Source organism: Sebastes umbrosus, chromosome 1 (assembly GCF_015220745.1).
Source record: "Sebastes umbrosus isolate fSebUmb1 chromosome 1, fSebUmb1.pri, whole genome shotgun sequence".
NCBI classification, from domain to species: domain Eukaryota; kingdom Metazoa; phylum Chordata; class Actinopteri; order Perciformes; family Sebastidae; genus Sebastes; species Sebastes umbrosus.
Window position 1 is genome coordinate 37,091,118 of NC_051269.1, and position 22,719 is coordinate 37,113,836.

The 22,719-nt window shown below is 39.2% G+C and overlaps 1 protein-coding gene and 1 long non-coding RNA gene across 2 annotated transcripts in view; one reads left to right on the forward strand and one right to left on the reverse strand.

Annotated features, from left to right (window-relative positions):
* Positions 1-22,719, forward strand: part of LOC119492355 (inositol hexakisphosphate kinase 2-like) — a 1,011,171-nt gene that overhangs the window by 656,429 nt on the left and 332,023 nt on the right. The window lies entirely within an intron of this gene.
* Positions 15,691-22,140, reverse strand: LOC119494123. Its single transcript, XR_005208136.1, has 2 exons — positions 22,109-22,140; positions 15,691-15,856 (listed from the first exon to the last, which is right to left on the reverse strand). It is a non-coding gene; the product is annotated as an uncharacterized LOC119494123 (long non-coding RNA).

A 22,719-nucleotide genomic window follows, 5' to 3' on the forward strand; every position in this document is an offset into this window, starting at 1 on the left:
CATGCCAAAATTAACAACAATTTTACTGAGCAGGGAAAGTAAGGAAAAAAGGTCTGACTGTGAGGTCATGAAAACAAAAGTTTAATCTATGTTTTATTAAATCAATCGTAATAAAAGACAAGCTCTATTTCTTTTAAAGAGAACTCAAAACCATTTAATTTGTACCAAAAGAATTATCCCTATTGGGGCATATTGATTAAGATGTGGCTGTGGATTTAAGAATGGGATTGCTCTACTCTACAGAAAGCTGAAGCTCAGTGTTAAGGATCTGTCCATGGTGCTGAAGTGAATGCAGGGCTACAGCAAGCCGCTCAGCTGCATCACGGTTACCTCAGCTCTCTGCTTATCACAAATCAAGTCAGGTTGTATAGCGCTGGAGCTGTTGGCTCACTGCCTGGGAATACAGGTTCGTGGAGTTCTCCAATTAAATATTCCCAAGTCAATTAATACATTCATAAAACTGTGTATGAAAGCGTCATATTTTACCATTTTTATGTAAAGGTCCGAGGACCAAAATGTCACTCGTAAAGTGGTTACAAGTGATCAACAGTGTACAGGATTCGTTGGCTACTGTCACAGAGACATTCAGCCCATATAAATTCTGCCTGAGCGCTCATGTTGGCGAGATGTGCGCTTCGCTGGGAAAGCTAAATAATCGACCAAGTGGATCTCAGCACACTCCCAGGGGACCAAAGCCAATCCTGATGTGACAGAAGTCAATGCAGGTGCTCAGTGTTGACACACACTGTCCAATCAACAGCTTCTTCCAATAGTCTTTTTTAAAGACACACACATACATACACACCTACATGTCTCACTATGCTTGTGAGGACTCTTCATTGATTTCCTAGCCCCTTACCATGCTTAACATGCCTAACCCCAAAAGGAATAAAACCCTATTATAGCCTATCTATAGCCTCAAATTAAAGGTACATTTTGTCAAGTCTGTCTGAAAACAACATGCCCACATGTACAATGTAAAACAAAAAAATCCATTCTATATCTATTTCTTCAGCAATCTGACTTATAAAAAAATCCTTCTATGTGTTATCATCCCACTGACACTCAGTAAGGAAACTAAGGAAATTGTATTGGCATGTAGCCATGATGTTTACATAAGGATATATTATGTATTATTATATTATGTTTTTGACACTAGATAGAAGTGTGGAAGACATTCATATGCCTATTTGGAAAAAAAGGTATATAAAGATGACTCTAAATATTCTTAAAGGTGCTAAATGCAAGATTGGGAGAATTTCTATTGCCTCTGCACAGCTCCCAACATGGCGATGGCTGAGCCGGGAACCAGAGGGTTGGCACCACGCTTCTGCAACGCTGCTGTCGGTCGGGACGACGTCATCAGCTGTAACTGCCGTATGAAAGTAGTGTGGGGCATGCTCACATGCACTAAAAGGCACATGCCGGCCCGGCTAATCACAGAGAAGCTATCGTATAGAGCACCTTTAAGTGTCTTCAGGCCTTAGGTGCTTCCCCTTTATTTTATCTAATCTGTTGGCAAATGCTTTTCATGTCTGTACCAATCATTAGTTCAAAACCAGACAATTTGAATAAAAAAAAAGTAGAATCAAAGGTGTTAGTTGCATTTATAAAAGCAAGCTTCCTTCCATGGTATCTAAACTTTATATAAGCAACTCCACCCTCCTTGGCTTGGCTTTTTTCCAGGACATCTACTATTTACAAGTTTTTATACAACAATATCTTTAGTTTCGTTCACTGAAGCAGAAAAAGCTATCACTTTATACAATTTGTTCTCCATTCTATTTACTTTCTCCGGTAAATGTGTTTCCTGGAGCTTGGCTACATCCATGTGTTTGTGTATTTGTTAGGGGCTCCTATAATAATCTGTTAGCACACAATTGGCCCCCCACTACCGAGAAACTAAGGACCCCGAGGAACTTAAATCAGGAACTAGAAATTTTTCAGCACAGACAAGCCTTCAATAAGAAAATTATAAAAATAACGGATTAAAAGGTTTTGCATTTCGGACATGATTTTTGCGAGTGATAATGCAAAGAATCAATGTGCTGTTCTTTCGTGCATCGGTGATGGTTTAATTGATGCTTGAAAGGAAACATGCAGATGTGAAAAGACAGCCTTATTAAAGCAGCACAGATTGTTTTTTTCTGATTTTTAGTACAGATTATAGAACATTTTTTATGTTACAGAAACTCTAAAATGCCATATGTGTACAGTATCTAAGCTAATATGTATTCAAAAGACACCCTCCTCAAATTTACTGCCACAAAATGATTGCCTGGATATGTACACTTCACAGATTTTATGTTCGTGTCACCAGCATGGTCGCAGATGGCCCTCCTCTCTCTCTAATGGCCTCCCTCCCATCTGCAAAGCTGCTGTCCCACAAAGTCACTCTTGTACCTGCCATTGTTTTCTTGATTGCTTCCTGTACCTCTGAGTTTGGCCTTAAGGATAACATCGATTAGGAAAAGACCACGCTCGATTTATTATTATTGTGTTTTTCCCTCAGCTGTGCTCTGTTCCGGAAACTATTCCTGAACCACTGGAGCCAATTAATGTCCAAACAGATGTGCAACGCCGAGAGCTACGCTTTGCCGCAGGGTCAAGAAGTCGGAATCTAATCTTCTCAACAGAATTACATTTCCGCCATCATGGCCCCATACCTGCTGACCTGCTCTCGGGCCACAAGAGAGCGGACAGCGCTTTCGCATAATCACATGTTGTCTGCAGTGGAATAACTCTACATGACCTGAGAGGAACAGCGAGTGGGTTACTGGTAGCATTGTCACTGTATTGGACTGATGGCTGTGGAGACTAAGCTGCCAAAAATGGAAAGCCTGCAACTTTTTAATGAGGAGAAGTGCCTCAGTTCCATTTTGATTCTTAATGTGTCATATGATCATGTCTTTGATGTGCATTTCCATGTCTTTCCTCTCCTCATTTCATTCTGATTTGTGTTTGTGGAGAATGGAGAGGGAGATACAAACACAGAGGAATGAAATACCTGAGGCAAAAGTGGGACTTTACACTTGAAAGTGGAAAGCATTACTTATGCATTAGGTATGTCTTTGAAGAACCCAAAGCATGCATATTCCCCTATTCCTTCCCCCCAAATAATACAGATAAAATCAATTATTCATTTGTAAATGTTTATTCCACTTCAAAAACAAGTATGACACGGGCCTTGATGTTGGAAGAACTGTTCCTGCAGTAACCCACACTCACGGTGCCCTCATTGGAAGTTTGTACTTCTGTTTTGAAGTTATACAGAACTGTCCTGCAGCACGAATAAACAGTGATTACCAGCAAATACACAGTCAGTCCATGTTTTTATGTTAATGTTATCGACCAACATTTTAGTGTGGGCAAAATGACCCCTAAAAACAGGAAAAACAGGGGACATCAGTTCCTTTTAAAAAGAAGAGTGCAAGAGTTCAAATGTAGGCAAGAAACAAACACGATGGGGAGGTTTTGTAACCACAGCTAAGCCATCAGCTGTTATAGGTAGGGCTGTCGCAATAACCGCAGTATTGCAATACCTCGCTACTGACAAGCCAACCACAGGGGATGGCAAGCAACCTCCATAACCGCTATGTTCATGTTTTTTTCTTTTATGAATTCTTTACACATGCCACGTATTTACTAGGGGTAGGAAAAAAATTGTCACCTATGTATAGCGATTTTGGTTTTTTTACGATTTTGAAATAGATTTTTTAATGCTATATATAATATAATAAATAAATTTGCTTCATTTGAGTCTATGCAGAGGTAGAAGGAAGTTACCACTTTTATTGTTGTAGTCAGAGAAACGTGACTTCATATCCGTTCCGTATCCATCAACCAAAACAAACCGCAGCTGGCCGCAACAAAGAAGTACAAAACAGCGAAGGATACGAATTGAACCCTCACATACTAAATCCAAAGTGGTAAACACTACACATACAGTAAAGTATGGAAACACAAAAGCTGCATGCTAACTCTGTCATGGACAGGTAACGTTATCGTATTGCGGTAACGTGCGGTCAAGCCAGCCGTCACTCACATCTCCATGGTCAAATCGGCTGATGCTACAACTGTAGAGCACCCATATACTGACATTTATGGTAAATACAGTCAAACGGAGCCGACCATGAATGTATAAAGAGAACAGAGCTGATGGGGAAAGTTAATGACAGATTTTTTCCCATGGTCTTGTGTTAAAAAAGTTAACAAAAATCGCAATAAATCATAATATCGAATTGCAATACTTGTAGGTGAGTAGGTAGGTAATACTTGTATCAAAAGTATCGTGATAGTATCGAATCGGGAGATAGGTGTATCATCCCAGCCCTAGTATTTACACTATGCTACCAACGCAGGCAGCATGACAAGGCGATGAGGGTCTATTCTGTGCTGAGAGCTGCACGTATGGTGTTTTTTTTTCTGGTTGCCAAGAGTTGAAAAATGTTCAACTTTGGGTAAAACGCTTCTCTCGTCACTGTCACTTTTTACCCAGCCGTCTTATCACAAAGGAGGAGGGGCGGGACAAATACCACAAAGACCAACCATCCCATCATACATGTAGCTACGAGTACTGAACAATAACAATGGAGGAGAAAAAAATAAACATAGGTTGGCGGGTCCAGCCCCTGTCCCTACGTGCTTCAGCCTTCCTTTCATCCAGAAATAGTACTCTACCTTGTGCCGACATTTTCCCTTTTGCGGATATTTTGTATCATAGCAACCAGATGCAACCAAAGCGTCTCATCTGGAAAAAAACACTGCGCCTCATTGCCCTTCTGTGTTTATTTAACAATAAACAAGTATTTAAATAGTCAAAACTGTCATCTTTGTCATTTAAAAAGCAACAATATACGTAACAATAGCATAAAAAATAAAGCTTATTCATGAAGCACTAACATCTGGATGAATGAAGTAATTTGCAAAAAATAAAAAGGCAATAGTATCGCATATCCAGCTGTTGAGCTTGTCACCGCAGGGGAAATGCCTTCAGTGTGACAGCCCTAGTTATAGGTGAAATTATCCATAGCACACTCAGGATTTTCTTTATAAACTGCATGCATCACTCTATTGGGAAAATCCTGATGAAAATACAAACAGCATACTTGACAAACTCAACGCTTAATTATGGAAAGAGAATTACTTCAGTACTTAATTATTTGAACTGATTAAACTCAAAACCTTCTAATTATTAATTTTAAAAACCAAACACAATAATCATCAGGTGCACTTTTGAAATTAGAATCATCACACAATACGAGCTCCTGATGAGGTCCTGATGGCCTGCACAGATAAATGAAAATATCTGTGGTTGAAAATGGGGTCGAAAGCCCTGATGGTGTCTGCGGTTACATTTTCATTACTTTAGATGCTCTTGGCACTGCACAGCTTCCTGATTAGTGAGTTTCTTTAATTTGTAATTTTCAGCACTAAGGGAAGGGAAGAGAGGGGAATTCTGCAGCTGAAGCCCATAATTAAGCTGGATCCCTACCCCTACCCCACTGGATGTATCAGACACAAGCAGAAAATTAAGGCCGAGTACACACACGAGAATAAAGATGATTTTGGGCCCGATTCCCCCTTCAGCAAAGTCCAGATTTTTTGATGGTTCAAAAGATTATCTTTCCAGATGTTCTTGTGGTGGGAATTATGTTAAGAGTGTTTTTTACATCCCCCGATCGGTCCTTAAGTCCATCCTGGCTGCACCGATTTCAAATCATAATCATGTTCAATATTTACGATCGGATATCCTGTTGTGTGTGAGGAACAACAACAAACAAGGCATAACGTAGTAGTAAGATGGACCTCAGAAATTTAGGACCAACTTGTTCATTTGTGGCAACGACACAAGTGTTTATATGAAGCTTATGTGTAAATTCAGTCAGGAAGACTAGGGGTGCAATCTCATTCATTCTTATTCATTCTGGGTCTCTCTCTCATGGGCTACTACTATGTCAGCTGATTATGGGCGTTTCTCTTTTCAGTGACCAATCAGATCTTGCCATATCTCCCTAAACCAATCACATCGCTGCTGTCAAAAGTTTAAAAAACGTTCTGATCTATGCTGTTTTCAGTGTCAGTATTCAGCACAAACTGATGCGACCCTCCACCACACCATCACCTCCAGATTCATCGAATCAGAGCAATCCTGCTCCACTTCATTCATCGGATATGCATCAATCTTCACTACCACCATCACCAGTGTCTAGACCCGGGGGGAATAATCCTAAATCCAACCACGGCATTACTTCCCCATTTACTATGTCACATTGGGTCTAAATCGACAAAAACAGTTACTATTCATAAATTTGTGCACTTTGTAATAAATCACCATCCAATTCATACGAGTCTGTCCTGATTGAATTAACATGTCTCCATGTCTTCATCCATCCATCCATCCTTCGTCAATTTTTAGTACAAAGTAGTACAAAAACTGACATCGCTAATTCTTCCTGCCCGTCGTACGCCATGTTTATTTACACTAAAGTCACGTTTAATCGTGAGATATTTTGCAAGATTTCTGCTTTTTCTATCTGGGACTCTTGTTGTTCATGACTGGAGTCTGTTAGTGTGTGGTTGTGCTGTTTTGGCCAAATCGTTGCTCCCTATAGGAACAAAACTGTTAAATTCAACATAACATGTCAGGTTAGTTTAAAAAGAATAGGTTGGATACCGAATACATGTCCAAACTTTGAAGTGAAACTTTACTACAAAAAAAGACATACTTCATCACAGTCTATAGGTTTTGTATATTGTATATGGCCATCCAGGCCCAACTCAGAATCAGCAGTGGCAGTCCAGCAATAAGTACACATCAGCTGTCATCCCAGTCAGCACAAGGGCTGGCAGCTGATCCAACTCATTCAAATGGTTTGGAACCGTAATCTCTTCAAAGCCTGTCCCTTGTGAGGACTGTTCTCCCAAGAACAACGACAGCATCAGTTGTTTCAGCAGCTGCCCCAAAACCATGACGTTCAAGTGACAAAGCCCTCAACCGGCCAGAGGAATTACAACGGGAGCAAAGGAGGAAGCCAGGCAACCATATCATTGAGCAACAAAGTCTGTGTAGAGACGAGGTCAGGGTGGATGGATTGGTCAACAAAACATTAGACAGACGCTTCCTATGTGTAATATTGATTAATCTAATTCATTAAGTCTGTAAAAGATGAAAAAATATCACAATGTAGGGCTGTCAATCAATTAAAATATTGATTGATTGAAAAGATTGATTAATCACAAATTAATGTCACATTTTTTTATCAGTTCAAAATGTACCTTAATGAGAGATTTGTCAAGTATTTGATTAATAACTTATTTTATTTATTTATTCTTAATTTTATAAGCTTGCTTTACGCAAATGTATGTATATATTTATTATTGGAAAATCAATAACTACACAAAAACAATGACAAATATTGTCCAGAAACCCTCACAGGTTAGGGTTTTTTTAGTATAAAAACATATGATAACATGGCCAACTCAAGCCCAACAGGCAACAACAGCTGTCAGTGTACTAACTATTATCATAAAGTGGGCATGTCTGTAAAGGGGAGACTCATTGGTACCAATAGAACCCATTTCCATTCACATATCTTGAGGTCAAAGGCCCTGTCAGTTTTTCCTCGCCAAAATGTAGCGCAAGTTTGGAACAATATTTAGCCTCTTTTGTGAGAAGCTAGTACGACATGGTTGGTACCAATGGATTCCTTAGGTTTTCCTTAGTTTCACATGATGCCAGTATCTTCACTCTTAAAACTGACGGTACGTGTCCACAGGCTCCGTGCTTTCCACGCCCCCATTCATTGTCTATGTAAGCAGCCGCGCAATGCATTCTGGTAGCGTGGCATCGCGATTCGAGAGACTAGGCGTCACGACGCCCGCTCCTCATTTGCATAAAGTTGAGGGCTCGTCTACTTTATGCAAATCACGGGCGTCCGACGCGACTCGCCGCCTCTCGAAACTCCCGATGATCTTTTAAAATAAACGTTGTTGATCCAAAATAAAGACAGATTCAGCAACTGCATGGATTATTTCTCGCCTCAAATGTTTTCAGAAACACATTTCAGTGAACTATTTACGTGAAATAAGAGAAGAAAAGTTTCCAAACGAGCCTCCATACTGGTTCCGGTTTGAAAGCTGGGAGCAGCAGCCAACGGTGGGAAAGCCTTCGTCCAATCAGGAGCTGAGTGCCTTGTTTCTAGGGACAGCACACCAAGCGTCCAATGCTGGGAAGCGTCACGTCCCCTTGCGATAAAAAACGCCCCTGTGGACACCGTGATTCCACCACAACCTAAAAATAGCTAGTTGCGTTAATGCGTTAAAGAAATTAGTGGCATTAAAACAAATTTGAATTAACGTGTTATCTTTGACAGCCCTATCACAATTCAAACTCTAAATTCATGGATGTTTTGCTGAATCATGATGTACACACACACACACACTCTCGGACATGTTTCTAATATTTTGCCCCCCTTATGTGAATGTCAATGCACAAAAAGACCATCATCAATATCTTGCTGTCCAATGCAACACACTGGAACAACAAACTCCACAAACATCGAGCAGTATTTCAGGGCAGTTGTACTGGATTGCACTACATAATTCAGTCCAGTACCTAATAAACTAGTAGCTCAGTGTAGGGCTGGTACATAGGAGGCTCATCCTGATTGGTTGTGAAAGTACAGTTTCAAGGATTGAAGGTTATCTACTTAATTGACTATTTATAGTTACATATTGGCGCCAGTACTGAGGGACAGGGAACCTAGTTTGGTATTCCACACATGCAGCTCAGTTCTGTCATCAGCAACTGTCTTATCTATTATTTCATATTATTTAAATCACAGGCAGAATGGAAGCGGGGGGGGGGGGGATAGCACCTAAACACCAATGATGGAAGTTAGCAGATAAAATGACACAGTTGGCCATAACAAGGCTATTTCAGTCGGCAAGATAGTTCATTTTCTCCGTAAATGTTTCATTCCACAATTCATCTCTGACACATAAATTGTATTTGAGCCCGGATCCTCCAAGGGCTAAACGAAGTCCCTCCTCTGCAATGTTAAATGACCTCTGGAACAATTTGATTATGATGTCTCGCTGACAGACAGATTTATCACAGGAGTGGAGCCATGTAATGGATATGAGCACAGCTCTGGTGACAGGAGAGAAGACGGTGGAAGTGAGGGATGAGGGATAGAGGAGAAGAAGCAGGAGAGAATGGACTCTAAAGCCTGGCTAAGTAATCCATTTACATGTGTGTCATATGATAAATAAATGACAAATGACTCTTCTTTGCGTAGCCCTAGTAAAAGTGAATTATGGTTTTAAAGTACCAGCGGCATGTTAACTTCACTCAGAGCAAATGGATCCTGGAGGAGCAGTTTTACCACAAAACTGTAAACACTGATTACATTTATGACCCTGTTTGAAGCCAGAGTGCTAGACATCAGTCCTGGCGACTTCCTTACTGATATTACCAATTATATTCCCACTCGGCAGGTCTAATGAAGCTGGATGTGTTTTCTTTAGCTCCAGCCTGTAAGCTTCACACATTGTTAACAGTGTTGACATCTCTGCAGACACAGCACGGGGGTCTTAAAGGCTGGATGAGCCACAACTCAACAACAAAACAAGCATTTTCAAAATGTCACCACTGAGGCTTAACTCCTCTATATTCAGCGCTTCTTTCTGTCTTCACCGATTGTCTGTCAGCACTTGGCTGAACTCCACGACACTACGCACAATGGAAATACAAGGAAGACTGACTCCTGTGACATTTGTTTGGAGACCTGCGTGATGTCTGGAGTCTTGCCGCGATGGATGGAGGGCCTGTGTTAACTGTGCCACTGATGGAGACCTCTGCCAGGCAACAAGTGCTGACATTATTCTTCTGCCTGCACTTTGCTATCAATCACGTTTTCCTCGTGTTTCCACAGAGGCTGGGGGACAAAGGTGAGTTGAGGAGGGGGAGTATGTAAGGACAGCTTATCTGTCAGAAAGTGCATCAGGACAGGAGGAATAATTTGACTGGCCCTGACAGACCTTTCACTTTGCTTTTCTCTGACATAGGCTGCTGTCAAACTGACAGTTTCCTCGTGGCGAGGCAAGGAAAGTCACTGTCAGAAAACGGAAAGGGAAAGCGATATCAGGACAAAACTGCTGTGGATGTACTAATGAGTAAATGCAACTCCTATGATTTAGTCATTTCCTCGTGTACAAAGGGTAGTATAGACAACAACATAGCACATTTACAATAGGCTATTTAAAGCACAGAAAACTGTCTTTGTTTCAATATATATATATATATAGGTGCTCAAAGAGCAGCTAACAAACCACCAGTGTTTATTCTTAAATCCAGATGCCGGTGAAGTGTGGGCATTTAATTTTAGATGCAAATAAAATCATAGAAAAAACACGGAAAACAATGCAATCCACCTTAAAAGGTCCCATATTGTAAAAAGTGAGATTTTCATGTCTTTTATATCATAAAGCAGGATTAAGTTCTATATAAATACTGAGAAAGCATCAAAACGCTCAATATACGGATAAATACACACAGCCCGTATTCAGAAATTATGCGTTTGAAACAAGCCGTTAGGATTTCTGTCCATTTGTGATGTCACAAATATACAACATTTAGACCATTTCCCAGTTTTAAATGTAAACATTCTAAATGTGTCCCAGTTTATTTCCTGTCGCAGTGTATGTCAATGACATCAGCTGACAGGCAGTAAACATGGCCCAAGCTGTTTCCTAGCAACACAATTCTGTTGAAATGTGCTAAAACGGAGCATTTCAGACAGAGGGTAAATACAGGTATATTCAGGCTGACAGTACGAGAAAAAAAAAGGGAATTTTTTAACATTACAGCATGTAAACATGTTCTAGTAGAAACCCAAAATACAAGTATGGACCTGAAAATTAGCGTAATATGGGACCTTTAAGGTCACAAACAACTACAAATCCAAATGTGCTTGATTGCTAGGGAGATATGCAAACAAGGCGCACACAGAAATGTCACAGTCATGTACTGTAGGCCAGATTCAGCTCTGACTGACAACAAGAAACCACTGACGGAGTATCAAGGCCAGTGCAACCCGTAGGCTCTCCCATTGGTACATCCTTATATATAAGGTGATTCTGGGTCTGCTCCCACAATACTTAAGTGTTTTTACTATGCAAACAAATTGTGGACAGTATTCACTGCGTTCACAGGACCTCTTTGTGCTTTCTGTCCCAAAAGCTCAGACAAATATTGGGGAAAGGGCTTTTACATATTCTGCACCCCTTAGCCTGGAATTTGCTCCAAAATGACCTAACAGGTGGTATCATTAAATATGTTTAAATCTGAAATGAAGGCTTTAGAAGCAGACTCTATGGCATGCCAATGTGTTTAACCCCCTTGTTGTACAGCTGACTCCCAGAAAAGTTCCTTTTTGTCCCCCCATTTTGTCTTTAGATATTTCTCCTTTAATGCAGATTTAGTGCTTTTAGTGTTTGTGAATTGTATTTTATCTCTATTTGTGTCTGCAACTTTGTGTTCTTGCTGCTGACCGTCTTGGTCTCCCTTGGAAAAGAGCTTCTTAATCTCAATCTGGGACTAACCTGGTTACATAAAGGTTAAATACATTTTAAAAAAGACAGATAAAGGCACACAAGCTGTTTAATGTTAGCTATCTACATGTCTACCAAATATAGCTCTAACAGGAAAATAGTAGCTAGCAATATAATTACATTAAGTTAATTCTTTAAAAACCTCACCTGTTGTTGAGCTTCACTTCACTCCAACGTCGTCTCGTGCACCACCGTTAAATCCAGTTTGTTTTGTCTCCATATTAGACTGAAATCACAAATATCCTCCTTCTTTGTCACTTGGAATCAGCTCCTTGGAGTTTTTATGGTACAAAATCCGTCCAAATGTCCATCTTCCTCCTGTAGTAGTCCTTGAACTGTTAGACACTACACAGAAGTCGAAAGTAACCTGCTGCTAGCTCAGTTAATTAGCTTAATGACTGTCAATCACTAGCTAATTGGCCTAAGTGAGACAGGTGTGTCACCTAGCAACCGGAAGCAATGACATTTTTTTTATTTTTTTTTTATTTTTTTTTATTTTTCTTTTATTACAATATGGCATCATACAGAACAGTCCACAACTTGAAGGGATACCTTTCTTTCAGTGGAACATACAGCAATATAACAATGCAAATGAGTCAATTTGAAACAAGAGAAGAAATCACACAAAGTACAAAAATAGGCTTTCATTTTCTAAGTATATCTCTAAATCAGCAGCATCTTAGAGGAGCAGAATAGATTGAATCCGAACATTTGCAGATGCAACAGATTTTCTTGAGAAAAAAAAAAGATTTGTTCAGCAACCAAACTGGATTATTTTCCATTCTGTACAATTAAACGTAAGAGTTAACCTAATCAATAGTATAAGTAGGCAAACATCAACATTTTCCTCAAACATATTATAAAATTATGAAGAAAAACAATATACGAATAAAATTACTATTATTATTATTATTAATATATTGAATTATTACGCATCGAAAAATGAACTTCCATGGCCTCCGCCATTTCTGACAACGTCAACAAACACGCCACAACTCATGAACTCTGAGCTTTCAGAAAATCAATCACACCAATCTAGTATAGAAGCAAAGAGACTGAAACTCTGGTGCTTTTTGACAACAGCCGCTAGATGGCGCTGCGGTAGCGCTGTCGCCATTTTGGACCGAAAACACCAATTAGTCTGTGGCCAGAATTTAATGTAGTTGTAAGGTATTTACTAACACGCATGGCAAAAGCACAGGGCACACCCTCTTATACATCCATGGTCTGTGGTCTATTGTAGATAGTTGTTGGAGGTCCTTCATATGAAAAAGATTGAGATTGCTCTCAAAATCTGTGTGCTGGATTTTTCTGACTTCCATTTATGTCCATCGCTCACTTTATGCTCCTCTGGGAAGCACCTGAACACACATCTGTCGCTTTTGTGTTTACACCTTGTTGCACTGCCCCCAGGTTTCTAAACATCTCTTAAGGTTTAAGTAAAAAAAAAAAAAAAACATCATGGGAGCAATTAAAGGTCCCATATTCTAAAAAATTAAGATTTTCATGTATTTTTTATTATAAAGCAGGCTTAAGTCCTATATAAATACTGTGAAAGTATCGAAACGCTCAATCCACAGGGAAATACACACAGCCCGTATTCAGAAACTCTGCATTTGAAACAAGCTGTCATGATTTCTGTCCATTTGTGATGTCACGAATATACAATATTTAGACCCTTTACACAGATTTAAACATAAATATTCGAAATGTGTCCCAGTTTATTCCTGGTTGCAGTGTATGCGTATGTCATCAGCTGACAGGAAGTACACATGGACCAAAGCTGTTGCCTAGCAACCCAATTCTGTTGCAATTTCGTCGCAATTCCGTTGAAATGCGCTAAAACAGAGCGTTTAAGACAGAGGGTAAATACAGGCATATTCAGAGAGACAGTATGTGGAAAATAAAGTTTTTTTTTAACATTACAGCATGTAAACATGTTCTAGTAGAAACACAAAATACAAATATGATCCTGAAAATGAGCATGATATGGGACCTTTAAGAGAAAATGCTGACATTTCTATGAGCTGATGGTAAGTTCACCATTTTGAGTTCCCTGTAGCTACCTTTGATTAGGATTAATAAGCACCAGAAAAAGAGGGTTTATTCATTCTTATTTTCTGTCATTTGATAGTTCAAGCTGCAACTCATGTCGTATAAAAGAGTTTTTAAAAATTATTCAGAGCAACCTGTCCAGACAATTAGTCATGAATCGTGCCAATACTCTGACTCAATATGAGCAGGATCGTCTGGCCTGATGGATTTTGATAATTTCCACTGCAATATAAAGAAAATAAGTGGATGAATAAGTCAGAAAAATAGAGTAAAAGTTTAAATGGACAGCATTTTCTGTTGCTTGAATCAGAGTTATTTCATGTCTTTGATGGCATGAGTGATAATCAGAATACTCAATCAGCCAGACATTCATGTGTTAATACAGCATGAAGGAAATGCCTGGAGTTTATGCACTGCGTGTCATTACATTTTAATGTTAATGAAAAATTAAATTTCAAGTTGGAAATCTTCTTACATGGGTTTCTGTTGTTACCTTAATAAATCATTGTCATTAATCTTCTATTGAGGAAGACTCCATTTGAGTTAGCGTCTCCGGAGATGATGCTAATGACTTTCTCTGAGAACATTTTCGCTGTCATCAATACATGCACCCATGAGGAGTAAACACATTCACAAACACACATAATTTTCTTCTTCAAACAACTTTCACATCGTCAGTCTTTTTATGTATATTGACCATGTATTTTAGCAGTTTATTTACTCCACACTTCAACCACTGCCGCCGCTGCTCCAGAGCCATCACTCAAACATAAAAACAGCTTCTTATGCGCACACATCTCAGCAAAATTAATGACTTGGTATGATGCAAGTGTTTTGCCGCTTTTGCACAGAATTTTCACACATTTCTTGCATTGACAGTTTTGTGGGCTTTCGGATAAACTTGATTGGCTTAACCACTGAGGTGAAACTTACGGTTGATATACTGCAGTCATCGTCAATAATTGCATGTTTGTTAAATGGCTCCAGTGGCATTTCCGCATGTCATGAGCCTTCAATCATCAGGAAACACATTATCAGAGACCACACACCCACAGAACGCTGGTTACTTTCTTTTACAAAGATGTCGATAATTACTTGAAAAACAGATCAGTTAATCACCTCACAAACTAAATTAATGTATATTCTGAAATCTACAGCCCAGTGATCAAATGGTCCTTTGAAGATCTTACATCTGCACTTCAAAACTACACAAGTTAAAGGTCCAGTGTGTAGGATCTGGCTCTCCTGTGTGTCTGCAGTGTTGCCAGATCTCGCAAGAGAAACAAGCAACCAGGTCTATAGAAACAAGAATGAAAGAAGCAACTCTCCCCCCAAAGAAGGCCAAAACAATCGACTAATATGAGAGGGAGAGGCGGCCACTTGATCACTTCATTTATATGTATGAATTTATTTTTTGCATTGCATTGCATTTTCGCATCCACTTTTAGCTTGTAACTTTACATTTTTCTCGTTATAAACTTAAAGAATTTGAACGTTTATTTTAATTTTTGCATTTCACCAGATCGTCAAAAACAGCAAACTGCCTTCAAATCATCCCCCACTTGAGGGCGAATCCAATCATAAAGTCCACTCTCTTTTTCCCAATCTTAGATGTACTTTTTGCCATGTTTTGCCCACTTAATACCTGGCATTGTTAACTATACTCCATCAACCCAATGAAAATTTGTCTCACAACAACAACAACACTCGTGAGTGGCGACGGTGCTGGTGCCGGTGGTAAGGGGGCGGAGGGATCAGGGTTGTGTTGATCCTGCAACAGCACAAACTAGACTGATATAGAAGAGAGACAGGAGCAAGCCCAAACAAGCAACTACACTTTAGAAACAAGCCCAAAAAAACACAACCAGCGACCATCAATACTTGTTAGCGACTCTTCAGGAAAACAAGCCTAAAGTCGCATATAATAAGCGACTTGACTTTGCCCCTGTGTCAAGCATGTTGGAGAGCTACTGTAGCTGACGCAAAATCTCGAATGGCCCTATCTAGAACCATTTATCGTAAGAGCAGCGTGGGTCATTTTGAGCAGAGCCAGTGGGTAGAGTGTGCACATGGAAAGTGAGTGGTGAAGCAAGAGAGAGAGAGCTGCAGCAACGGGAGTAAATAATGTTATCGACTCCAACCCGAGCAGGAAAAGTTAACAGTTTGGTTTGTCCATTCTGGGCTACTGTAGGAACATGGCAGACTCCGTGAAGAGGACCTGCTCCCTATGTAGATAGAAACACCTCATTCTAAGCTAACGAAAACACGATTCTTATCATCAGGTGATTATACACTAAAGAAAACATATTATTAATATTATATTACATTTCTGCCAATAGATCCTCCTAATTGTTACACACTGGTCCTTTAAGTTAAAATGACCATTTGAAGTAAAAAAAAATCCCATTGATGTTTCTCTTGTTGTTTCTTGGTTGTATTCCCTCAGTGTTTTTCCCTCTCAGAGCCAACAGACTGCTGACCAGGCAGCTGGCCCAGATTTGGCTTCCCCATGCAGCAGTGTGATCAATAGATTGGGATTCATGAGGACCAGCGGTGTGAAACTGCACCCTCTTCACCCTCCCAGAATTGCCCGTCCAGGGAAAATCAGTCAATTAAGTTCAAAAGAAAATATACAGGAGATTGATTAAGCAGGCAGAAGTGGGCCTTTCAGCACTATCGCAGGTCACACCAGCATACCCCGACCACTGGAGTCAATGCTGCTGCACTGTGGAGGCCACAACACTTAATCTTCTCAGAGGCGGCGTAGTTCTGGGAGAGAATGTGTAACCAACAGCATGCTCCAAAATAAATATGTGGTGTGTGTTCACAAAAGGCAATTGAACTGCGGTTGAATAAAGAGCTGCGAGCAAATTCCAGCATGCTGGCTTTGACTCAGACAGAGGAGCTTGAGAGACGTTGTGATCAATGACCAGGTTGTACTTCCTCTTCAGACAAATTGGACTTAATGCAGTCAGGTTCAGGTGTTTTTCTCACAGACCAAACACAGAATAAGGAATACAGAATACAGGTGAGAGAAGTTGCCTAAATCAGTGATGCCTTTCAATGAAACTCGTGAGCTTATGTTTACAACATGGGAGGTTGTGTATACAATAATCTTGGCATTCAAGTGGTTAGGTCGTGAGAATACCGCTGCTAAGCATCGGCAATATTAGCGTTACTGTCGATGTCGAGAAACCACAGAGGTTAACAATTTAGCAAGCTAGCAAGTGGGTAACATCATGTAGGAAATGCAAAGGCATAAAGACGGAGGAAAAATTCGAGGTCGTTGGGAATATCAACATTTTCCTCAGACACATTATAAAATTATGAAGAAAACAATACATGACTACAATTACAATATATTCACTTATTTTGCAGTGAAAAATGAACTTCCATGGCCTCCGCCATCTCTGACAACATCAACAAACACGTCACAACTCATGAACTCTGAGCTTTCAGAAACTTTCCACTTAGGAGGTCATGAATACCACAAGAGGGGGACGTTTATACCCTAACGAAAACATAGTTATGAATATTGAAATTTTACACACTGTTCCTTTAATGAACGTCAACAGTGAGCCGGGGCAACCATTGATGGTTCTGGGGTCAGTATACCACAAAGCAGGAGTGTATCTTTATGTGTAATATGCTTCAGAAACACAATTTGTCTCCAGCATCAGGAAACAACAACTGCAAACAAACTCTTAACCAAAAACAGTCACAGTTCAGATGCAAGCACTGCTCATTATTGCATTTTTATCCTTAACTATTGCACTACTACTTCCTCAGTCTAAACAAAATGCCGCATCTGAGGTGATGCAAAAACAAGACAATTAGAATAGAGCTGGCAACTTCAAGTTGGGTTTTGTTTCTGCCCCGGATGATGCCAGCCTGTTCACTGTTGAGCAGAGGAAGATCCTGCAGTGGCACCAGTCATCAGACATAACCTGTCTGGGCACTGACATCCATATGTCTTGTCCAACTTATCTTGGGCTCTGCCTCTCGGAGCGTGTGCTTCATCCACTGCTTAGGCAGAAGGCAAATTGGGAGCAGTGGCTTGATCTAATTGAGACGCTGTATCATTAACAGGCAGCCCCTTTGGCAGTAACCTCCTGATGTATGTGTGCCTGAGACGACTTGTGCCAAGGATTTCTGACAGTAACGAAGCAGCTGCAAAGCAAGATGATACAAGAGGAAGAAAATGTTGTAAATATGAACAGTTCATTATGCATGTGTTGCGTGCTGTTTTTAAGCTACACTAGCAGTGTGGCTCTGGGGAGGTCGGCCGGACCACCACTTTGATTCAGCCATTTCACAGATTGTCATGACGTTCATCATTACCAGATGGGAAATGTTAAATTATCACACCAAGGCTTGAAATTATTGTACTTTGAGGAAAATTATAACATTTAAATAAATGAGTCATAACCACATTTTACAAAACACATATTTAAACAACTTTTTGACTTTAATACCCTCATTATTTTTTTTCCAGAAATGAATTAAAATGAGACAGCACAGACTAAAACCAACTACTGTTAGGTTATCTAACATTGACTGTATATCCTTAAAATCTGGCATCCTGGAATGTGACATCTCAACATGCACCAACACGTCTACAAACTAAAATCTACCAGAAAGAGTCCGGACTGCTCAGCTGAATTAAATGAATTAAAATGAGACAGCGCTTACTAAAACCAACTACTTATTATAAGAGTCACAAGTTGGTCAAATTATCGTACATTAGGGCACTTTTTTGCATTATCAAGTCAAAGTGTTTATTGTCATGTGCACTGTTAAAAACAATTTTCCATGAACAATGAAATTCTTCCTTTAAAGTATAAGAAATAAATACAAAAAAATAATAAATTCAAGAAAATGTATTGATCGTACAGCGGGAAAAAATGATCGTACAAATACAATAATGATCGTACATCTGGCAATGCTCATGACGTTCATCGTCCCAAGAGGTTGAATTCTGATAACTTTGGTGATCGGATGACTTTTCATCTATCATCAAGTCAAACTCTTGTCCAATCCTGTTTTGTGTTTAGTGCTAATTAGCAAATGTTAACATTCTAACCTGGTGAACAAAGGGGCAAATTCTGCCCTCAAGCTAAAATATTTGGCCCCTTGACAAAAGCTTTCACTTTCATAGTTTACATCACAGCTTTTACATGACTTTTAATAAAATTATTGAAGATAGTAATGTAAAAACAGTGCTTATGTACTGTAAATCCCAATAAAAATCACCTTGTAACATCTAATACTGCCTCCATGTGTCTGCTTCCAAGTGTTGCATGAAAACTGCAACTTGCCTTGTTGCCACATCTGCCTCGTTCTGCGCCAGGCTGTTCCAACAGCACATGTGCCTGGAATGAAGTCTCATTAATTTACCAGATGAAAAACACAGATACATAATGTAATCCACTTCATTTAAATAAGATTAGTAGCCCGTGATTTAAAACACAGTTCTAATGCCACAGATTTAGCAAATTTGACCATAAAAGATTTGAGTCTCAATAACACAAACACTGGCAGGCAGTCAGTGTGCTGAAAACATTTTATTCTCAGGCACAACAACAACAACAACACTACTGTCAACTATAATTAAAGCAGGCCTCTGTTTATGTTGTGTTAATAACCTATCAATTACATCTCTAGTCTAGCAACAATGAGAGAACATGCATTTTTAATTTTTTTGCCAAATGAGTGTTAACATAAGCTGCTGTAACTCTATTAGAAATGACATCTGGACACAATCTTAAAACAACATAATTTGTGTCTGTAAATGAATTAAAAGAAATAAACAAAACATATTGGAAACACATGGCCCTGTAAAACACTAGTCTCTCAATGAGCAATGCTGAAATTAACTGGTCCCTGGTTGGTGACCCTGCTGTAGACTTTAATAGAAAAGTGTGTGACATTTCACGGGATCTATTAGCAGAAATGGAATATAATATTCATAACTTTGTTTTCATTAGTGAATAATCACCTCAAACGAAGAATCGTGTTTTTGTTAGCTTAGAATAAGCCCTTCATATCTACACAGGGAGCTAAAGAGAGTCTTTCATGTTTTTATGTTACCTGAAGGCCACCGTAGTTCTCCAACACGCTTGTGAAACTGAGGTAACGTGAGCTGCAGAGTGTAAAACCGTGGTACCGCCAGCCGCCGTCTGACTTCTGTTGCTCCTAAAGTAGGAGGCGAGTGACGTTATCGTGATTTTGAACTCGGTGGCTCACGTTATCGCAGTCTTGGAAAGGGAGGAGTGAGCGGAGGGTTATTCAGTTGGTTGCGATCAGCAACCACACCACTAGATGCCGCCAAATCCTACACACTGTACCTTTAAGTCTTGTTCCAGGTAGTCTTATCTTTTGTAAAGCAAGCAAGGGGTTACATCAGTGGGGGGGATGTTGTTTCAAGTAGGTGGGATGTTGACATGTGATCCAGGACGGCCACATTGAGTGGTAGATCTATGAGTTTGAATGCTTATCAGATTCAAAAACACTGCAAAATGGACAACCTTACTGCTCTGGAGAAGTTATCAAGGCAATTAACATTTTTTATCCTCAATTTTGGCAAAAGTAAGATGTCTAGCAGGGATGTACTGCGTTGGATTGCATGCACTGCAAGCTCTTTATTTCAGTTGAACTTTTTATTCAGAAAACTTGTTGAAAAAATCAAGTTTAAGTTTCTTTGCATATATAAAAAAAGAAAATCACACAAGTAAAAGCAAAATGAGGATCAAAGACATAAAATAGTGCAAGTTAAAATATAGGGCTTAAATATTAATATACATAAATATAGGACAAGTTACGTTAATATAAATTTGCGGGAGGCAGTTTTTGAAATGGGTAAGCTGAGTGTAAACAGGTGTTAGTATGTATATCCATGATGAGAAGTGATAAATATAATCACAGAGGTGTAAACAGTTTGTAAATAGTAAGTAGATTATATAGAGTACAGTCTGTTTAATGCCTATTTGTCCACCATTAATAAACTCTGCCACCTATCATAGGGAAGGCAAAGAGGCAACCTATGTGAAAAAATATGACTTTCAAATATAAAAGTTTGCATTTCCGACCTGCGGGTGCTTCAGGCTGCTCTGGCAAACGCCAGACACATGAGGGCTGATGCAGGCAGCTCAGAGGGATTCACTCTCTTATCGCTGCTTAGAAGAAATGATGCACGGCGAGTCATGCCTTTTGGGTTGTTGTGGCTGGTCTGTTGGGAGAATTCATAGAATAATTCACTTATAGCTTCTAACATAACTTCATTATGTCATGTATTTCATTAAAAACATGACGTACATAACAAAAATATGAGGTAACACTTCATTTTTACAGGTCCGCAAATTTCATGGTAATTAGGTGATAATTAGCAAGTCACCTATTTGAAATTTCTTTGGAATTACTGCCAAATTAAATATTTACCTAAAAATGTATCGAAAATGTCTTTATTATAAACATGATTTAATAATTATATGCTGAAATAGCATATAATCGTTAAAATAGGGCCCTTAGTCTTGAGAAGCGGCTGCTCTTCATTGGAAGTGGAAAACCAAAACTAATAGAAGACACTTCTGATCAGGTACAAATCTCACCATTGTGTGACTTATTGTCTAAACAAATGTAACCTGGTAGCTAATGTCATGATTCAGGGAATTTTTAAAGAAATTTCAAAGAAGTTATTTGCTAATTATAATCTATTTATCAGCAGACATGGAAATAAAGCATATCAATTAACTTTGTATTCTTTTCCTGGAAGTGTATTGAATACATTTCCAGCTATTGGGAAATAGCGGAATATAATTATTAAATAATGTTTATAATAAAGTCATTTTTTATCAGTTTTTAGGTAAATAAATATTGGGGTAATTTGACAGTAATTCCAAAGAAATTTCAAATAGGTTACTTGTTAATTATCACCTAATTACCATGAAATTTGCGGACCTGTAAAATGAAGTGTTACCAAATATAAAAACTGAAAATATAAGTTACACATATACTGTGTGACATGAGACATGCAAATGTAGAATTTGCACAGGGATATACCTCCATCATGTGCCTTGGCTTCATGAATCAGCTCAAACTCAAACACACAAAGTGGAAACTGGACCAAAGGGAGTTCACTGAGGGAGTCGTAGTAGTGGAGAGGCCAAACTGGGAGGTTTGAGATGAAAGGTCAGCAGATTGCAGGAGGTTGCAGCATGAAAGGAAGTGCTCAAGACGGTTCAGGCCCATTCAAACACCTCTGTCCATTGCATAGCAGTCAGCTGGAACAGCCAATCTGGACAAGCTATTTTGTTAGTCATGGTAAACATCCTATAGGCCATCAAAAACTTCCCATAGCCACTTACTTTTGGTATCTGAAGACACAATTCAGCTGCAGTCCAGATTGACACTGAGGATAAACTGTGTCACTCTCCAGAACATGTAGAAACATGGCGGTGCAACATGGTGGACCCACTCCCTATGTAGATAAACGTCTCATTCTAAGCTAACGAAAACACAACGATTCTTATTTTAAGGTGATTATACACTAATGAAAACATAGTTATTAATATTATATTCCATTTCTGCCAATAGATCCCCCTAATTGTTACACCTTTAAAAAACACTTCTTGTCATCATTGATACTGTGTCATTTTGATTTTGCCTCCTCTGCTTGGTATAGTGGTTTGACAACTAAATTTAAGAACTAACTGAAGTTGATGCAAAAATATTAGTCGGTATTTATGTGATCTATGTATGTGATATGAGATGTGTACACTGAGATAAAGACACAAATTCAAACTCATACCTGTGTAAAGGCTGTATGAGCAAACAAGTTCTTATGGGTGTTGGTGAGCATGTTGCAGTTTGCTATTTTAAGTATTGGATTGCTTCTTTTCTCACCCGAACAAGCTCAGACAGGAGGTGAAAATGTGCTGCAGACTGCGCTCCATCTGTCTGAGAGGTGCAATGTAAGGTCAACCCAACACTTCACTCAGATCTGACATTTGATGGCATTTCATGATCATGTCTAATAGTTGTTGTTTTTTA